This window comes from Mytilus edulis, chromosome 13 (assembly GCF_963676685.1).
Source record: "Mytilus edulis chromosome 13, xbMytEdul2.2, whole genome shotgun sequence".
NCBI classification, from domain to species: domain Eukaryota; kingdom Metazoa; phylum Mollusca; class Bivalvia; order Mytilida; family Mytilidae; genus Mytilus; species Mytilus edulis.
The window spans coordinates 27,090,693-27,098,071 of NC_092356.1; the positions used below are offsets into that span (position 1 = coordinate 27,090,693).

Below are 7,379 nucleotides of genomic sequence, written 5' to 3' on the forward strand. Positions count from 1 at the left end.
CTGTATTTGTCAAAACTTTTAGGAATATTGGGTCCTCAATGCTCCTCAACTTCGTTCTTCATTTGGCCTTTAAAACATATTTTAATTCGAGCGTCACCGATGAGTCTTTTGTAGACGAAACGCGCGTCTAGCGTATATATGAAATTTTAATAATGGTATCTATGATGAATTTATTTAGTATATACAAGCAAATCATAGAAAATCATTTAATATGTTTGTGAGGTGAATGATGCGTTAAATTGTCCCTCTTCAGTAGAAAACAAAACCTAAAAAACTCGGAATCGTCACGGAAACAAGGGCCGTACGATGACTTGTCTTTCCATGAGGCAATATCAACCACATACCAAATTATATGGATGTAAACAATAATTGGTCACCAATTAGTAAGACCACTAGATATTGAAAGACCCTGAGATAAAAAAAATATGTAAAAAATATTTTTAAACGAGGAAACTGTCGCCTTGATAATTGATCAATTTTTGGTAATGAATGTATTTAAGAATTGAATGCTTCTTTTTGTAACTTTATTGGGGTGTAAAAGCGTTGACCGAAGTACATTGTGTATGAAGCGCTTCATTCTAAAAATGTGCGCACGGTCAACGCTTTTACAACCCTATGAAGTTACAAAAAGAAGCAATCAATACCTATAATTACATTTTTTTTGCTAGGATTATGAAACACGATTTACATCAAGTTTTTATTTAATTTACCTGTGCACTTTATTATGGAACCTCGTGTCATCACGAATGATAAGTTTTATTGTGTAATGCAACTGCTTAAGGAATAACACGTGATGTGCAGTTAGACAATAACGTATTATAATGAAACACCCAACTAATGTAATTATTTGGTAATGAATGGACACAGTGAAGTCCGCAGTTTACATAATTTTATATATGATGTGATGCACGTCAGGTTTGTGCACAAAATCCAAATAAATTACCAAACGGTCTTCAACACCCCGACACAAGTTTACCTGACTAATAATATTTCTTAATAGTTTAAATAATACAATATTGTTTCAAATAATATTCGTTGTTTTCAATAAATTAATCATAATTATGTTCATTCAATCCAAATTTTAGTCAAAGTAGTGATAATTTATAAACGCTTTTAAATCGATTTAAAATTACATGCTTAAATTGTAAAAAAAAGAATAATTCAAAGGGAGATAATTGAAATATTTATAAACTAATAAAAGTAATAGCTTATCGTTGTGAGTGATATCATAAGTTGTTCCCGAAATATGCTCGGAAATATGAAGTTGTATTTGGTGTTAGGTACAAAATTCACAGTTTGTCATCCAATCAAAGTCTTACAACTACCTGATATAAGTCATTTAACTAGTTTTACAATAATTTAGACTGAATAATTGTGTGATAACTTTGTATCTGAGGTTAAAAGTTTACATTAGTTAACTTACAGTTCAGTAGAAGCCTTATTTTATGTATTTGTATATACTTTAATAAACATGGAAATGAATCAGATGTTCCGCAGGTAAACCTTTGGTCAGGTCAAATGTGAAGGGGTGTTCCAAATGGAAACTCTGATACGAGCAAGAGGCACTTTGGACGAACACCCCTCCTTCAAAAATATTACAGCTACCAATGTAATATAAGAGCAGGATCGACTCCTTGCTCTCGGTACCGACCGTGCAAGGCATGTATAGCCAGTCAAGGTAGTTTAAAACTTCCATTTGTTTGTTGCTCTCGGTCGATTGTCATAAGTCTACGAAGACATAAGGACAGGGTATTATACGTTTATATTCGAGATCGCTGTCTCTTATATTTTAGATAAATTAGATACTATTACTTATGTGAAATAAAGAACAGGTTGGTTCCCGTTAGAAATACGGACTCGTACATATTGAAGTTTACAAGCTAAACCATATTGTTGTAACGTATTGGTTAAGTGTGTTAACTTGTAAGGTACATAATTGTACCAGATGGACAAGTTTGTTCATGACCCAGGACAAGTTTTTAATAGTAAATTTGTGTACTATTTTGTATAGATCTGAAGTAGAGCATTTATAGATAATTTATTAGGGAACGCAAAGAGCAGAATTGTACATATTTTTGTTCAATGAGGTCGATTTAAATGTTGAATGTCTGGAAGTACCTATCAGCCACGTTTGCCTATTCTCCAGGACCCAACACATCGTGTTTCTGCAGTACAGAACAGGACAAACTCTATAATATTCCGTGGCTCATATGAAGGGTGGGTGCTTCATCAGGGGTCCTGACCCAATCCTTCATATTGTACTAAGCTTTGACTACCGATCTAGTCAGTATTTCTTTTAAGTTCCGATGTCTACTATACGCCACCATTGGTGGTTTTGGAAATAGCTCCCTACATTTCGCATTGCGAACTAGTTTTTTTATAATGTTTTCGTAAAGCTTTATTTATATTTCCTAACGAGAAGTGATATTTAGTTACAAATACTAGTGGTATCTGCTTGTCAGATTCTTGTTTAAAGCGGAGTAACTCTGGTCGTTCGATATTAAAATGCAACTTACTAATCTTGTTATTTTTTGATGATTGTTAATGAATTGTTGAATTGTTCATGTTCACTAAATTACAGGCTCCTGACTTGGGACTGGCACATACATACAGAATGTGTAAGGTAAACTTGTTAGAGGGATTCCAACCTTCCCCCTAACGTGGGACAGCGATGTAACAGTACATATTTATCACTGACCACACTCGTAAATAAACCAGAAAAGGAAAACATTAAACACTGATTAGTTTTTTGTTTGTTTCACATGTATATTATTAACTATAACCGTAGTTGTGGGATTAGGAACTGTATGCAAGTAGAATTTTCAACAGAAATACCTAGACCTTACATGTTTTAACAATGATGTGTGTTGGCTTCAAGGTTTTACATGATCATGAATGCACTTCAAATGAGACAACCATTTTGAACTTTTTAGTTTCTTTGCTAGTGAGAGTTTATTGGACTACTTTCTTCTTCAGTGATTTCAACATGTTAAGGTGTCCAAAACTTGAAGAAGAGTCACAGACTTAAAAATCTGCCTTATACTTTCTTACCTGTTAGTCCTGATTTATTTTTTATTATTTATATTATTATTTATCAAAAATGTAGTTTCCATGTTTTCATACAACCGCAAAAAAATTGGGAGGTTTGTATAATGCTATGATGTCGTCGTCTGAAGACACATTTGGTTTTCGTTCAATAACTTAGTATATAGTTAAAGCGGATGGATCTCTATGAAATTTTACAAGAAGGTCCAATACAACAAAAGGAAGGTGGTGATAGATTTTGAGGGTTATGGTTCCAACAGTTTAGGAATTATGGGGAACAAAAGCATTTTTGTAATTTCCAGACAACAACTTATGTGTAAGTGTATGGATCTTTCTGACATTCACTGAAAGGTTCCATATTACAAAGTGTTCTGGTGTCTGCGGTCATTATCAGACTGCGCTCAGTGAAGCATTTTATTCGCAATCGTTCAGTAACTTAAACACATGGTGAAAGCCGAGACTTATGGTACCAGAAATTGGCAACTAGATGAATGTCGTTATTACATGTGGACCTCAAGATTGCATTGAAAAATGTATGAATTAAATCTACACATTTCAAGATTACTGCAGTGTAACAGTTATAGTACTAGCTAGTATTCTCTGATTTGAAAATTGGATTGATAGATATATTTTTTTTCCGATAGAGAACCTTAGAAGGCTAAATCGGTACAGTGATTTAATAGTACATGTATATTAAACATTTACATTATTGGAAAAAATTGGAATATAATAGGAGATAGTTACTACTTAGTATATAACATATAAACCACTGACAATGTTCAATGACCATGCTCAAGAAGCAGCATCACATCCATTATGAAATAAGCTTTTATGAGTTGTATCTCATGTACTGGCTGATGCATATTAAGATGATTAACATACATATATAATAGTTATCCAAAAAGCCGGAGACACCAAGAGTATGTACTTAAAGGACACCCCGGCACACACATCAATTAAGTGCTTCAAAAATTATTATAAATGTTCTTATATAAATACAGTGACATATATTGTATTATATATCTCTGATTAATATAAGGACTCTGCAGCAGCAAGTTATTTGGTGTTCACTATAAATCAGAGGCGAATCCAGCCATTTTGAAATGGGAGGGGGGTAGCCAAATCTGGAACGAACTGCCAAATAAGATGAGGAAAGAAATGCCATTGGGTCAGTTTAAAAGAAAGTTTGGTTGGTAATTGGGAGGGCAGTTCTTGTCAGTGTTCCTCCTGCAGATCTCAGTGAGCTGTAGATCAGTTTGTTAAGGTCTTTTTTATTTATTTATCTTGTATACTCTAGCTTTTTGAGGCATAATTTTTTATTTTGTGTTCTAAATGCTCGAATTACTTTTAGTGCTTTATAATAGTTATTGCATGAATGTTAGTTTATCTGCATTTTATGTTTGCTTTATATGCTTTAATTGTGCTTATTAATTGCTGTGCTTGATAACATTATTTATTTTGTATGATATCGATGTGCTTTATGTTTTATGTGTTTTAAATATATGCTTGTCATATATGTATGTCGGATAAAGCTCTACAGAGCTTATGTTGTATTGTTATATGTATAACCGACATTAAATACATCTTTTAGGCTTTATGCTAATTTTGCTTTATGCAGAATTTTTTTTCTATATACCTTTAAATAACAGGTATATAGGGAAAAAAATTTCTGAGACGAGTACCTGTGTGCTAGATATATGCTGGGAACAGTATATCTAACGTTAATATATAAGTTCCTGATATATGGTATAAGTCCAAGTCGTTTCCCGCCATTTAGAAAAAAGAAAGATCTAATACCTCAAAAAGCCAGGAGTTGAAATCCATAACCTATCAATATCTTTAGCTGAAGGTTCCACTAAAATCAAAATATAGGACACTTCATAAACGTTTAAACTTTGCCTGTATATTTCAAACTATAACGAATAAAGTCGTAAACAATGGGAACATATGTTCATTTAAACCTTCTTAGCATATACGATTCATATACACACTTTGTAAATTGTAAATAAACTTGAAATTATATGTTGTGGCCAAACCGCCGAGTGAACACAAAATTTTCAAAAAGATTTGAGGGCCTGAGAGACGAATTGATTTGTTTGAAATTGGTATGAACGAATGCTGTCTGACACATGTAACGAATGCAGTCTAATTATATAAAGGGCCTTTATCGTGTTTGGTACTCAGGGGCCTCAGGGTCTCACGGAAACACAATCAGGAGATTTCGGAGGCATAATTTCTTTACTTGGTGGCAGTTGGTATTCATTAGGTCCGGCGCCCCTTCAAATCAAACATATCACTAAAACCTGAGACTACTATACACTAGTCTCAGCTAAAACATACTTAAGGTAGCACTACAGTCAGAATTTACTGACTCCAATCAAGTCTTTAAAGATTAATTCCTCCAAAACTACTCAATGGATTTTTAAAATCATTAACTCATTTTAAAGCTTAAATATAACTCTTTCTTAATCTATATATAAATTTATTTTTGGTTTGATTAATCTCAAAATATAGCTCATTAATTGCCAAAAAAGTGGTCTTCCAACATTTATGAAAATGGCACATTCGTGTCAAATGGTAGTGAAAATTTGTTTTCATCCTTTTAATCAACCGTATACAATCTCCAAAACCGTGTCTTAGATTTTTGATATATGCCTCCAGTAAGAAGATATATTGATTTAACTGCTGGGTGCCAAACCTCATTTCACCTTTCATCTTTGGAGACTTATAAATTCATTTAGAAACAAATTATCCAAAAACTGGGACACGGTATTGTAGAAAATACACCCTTTAATCATATATATCAATGTCAAGCCAAAGGGGGTACCCATTAAGTTTCTATTTTAATTTTTTCCTTACAATTCTCATGAAAAATTGTTCTGAGAAATGACCTAAAAACTGAATTTCCCCCTTAGAACCCCTATAAAGTCAATATTCATACAAACATACCACTGGGAACACCCCAGGAGTGTTCTGATACCATTTCTATATCAATAGAACCACACACTTTGTGTCTTTGATGCTCTAATACTGTAAATTTTGCATTATATTTGAACTGTCCAACACTAACTTGGCATTTGGCGGGAGTTTGACGTCACAGATTTGACCAACATCTGTGATGTAGTAATTAAATATAGACAAAGCTCCGCCTCTTTCCAGACAGTCTAAGCAAGGATTTGTATAGTGAGACTATACAAATCCTTGGTCTAAGATAAGAGAATAACATGATTGACCGGCTGCATAAAATCAATGTTTGATATCATTATTCTCTTTATATAAAGAATAATTTTCATTTGAATTTTAAAAAAGAAATAAACTATGTCTGAAATTAGCTAGAACATCAAAAGTAAGCATAAAAAAACATGTTCATAAAAAGATGGACACCACCCTCTTCTTGAAAATATACTTTCCCACATGATTTTTTAATCTAATGGAACCGAAAAATTACATATCAACTGAAAATTAATTAAAATGCATAAAACTGTATTTAAATGAAGAAGATCGAAGAGAAGAAATTTATACAGGCAGTCAGAGGCTTTCAAAAATACTTCCCCACTCTTTTCCATAGATTTGTTTTTCATTTTTGGTATATTTTTTCTCCTTAGATTTTTTCTTTTTCTCTGTTCACTTCCATGTTATATCAATAATTTTTGTTGCAAAACAATGAGATAAGACTACAATATTTATCTTGTGGTCAGGGATTAACAGCTGGACACTGGTATCAACAGATGATTGACATAATAGCCCCTCCCAAATGCCTATATATTTAGATTAATTACCATGTGCTTTTATTTACATAAGTTCATTATCAATTTACTCCCTGTTGTAATATGATAATGACTTTGGGATTTTTACAAACTGTGCAGAATAATACTTACTTCAAAATTATGTGATAAAAAAAATATCTTCAAAAAATCATTGTTAGACTGTAGTGCTACCTTAAATTATGTTACAGAAAAACATTTTTGAGTGATGTCCCTTTAAAATCCACTGATAACACAATTTAATTTTTTTTAGTGCACAAAGTGTTAAATCTTGTATTATATCAAATAACATTCATAGAATAAAATATTTAACTTAATAAGAAAATCGTATGTTGCTGTAATTGTATTTTTAGAAGAAAACTTGTAATTAGAATTTCAGTTACAAACCTAAAATTCACTAGCTTGTCTGTGACCTCTTATATATAATTTAACTTAACATTAATAAAAAGGGCCTTTACCATGTGTGGTACTCAGAATCTAACGATTTTGGGCGGAATCACTATCAGGAGATTTCGGAGGCATAATTTCTTTACTCGGTGGCAGTTGGTACTCAATAGGTCCGGCGCCCAA

General features: G+C 32.6%; 2 non-coding genes across 2 annotated transcripts; both read left to right on the plus strand.

Moving 5' to 3' along the window:
* The first annotated feature begins 5,198 nt into the window (after positions 1 to 5,198).
* On the plus strand, positions 5,199 to 5,324 carry LOC139502375 (U11 spliceosomal RNA). The gene has a single exon (XR_011658814.1). It is a non-coding gene; the product is annotated as a U11 spliceosomal RNA (small nuclear RNA).
* Positions 5,325 to 7,252: 1,928 nt separating this feature from the next.
* On the plus strand, positions 7,253 to 7,379 carry LOC139502374 (U11 spliceosomal RNA). The gene has a single exon (XR_011658813.1). It is a non-coding gene; the product is annotated as a U11 spliceosomal RNA (small nuclear RNA).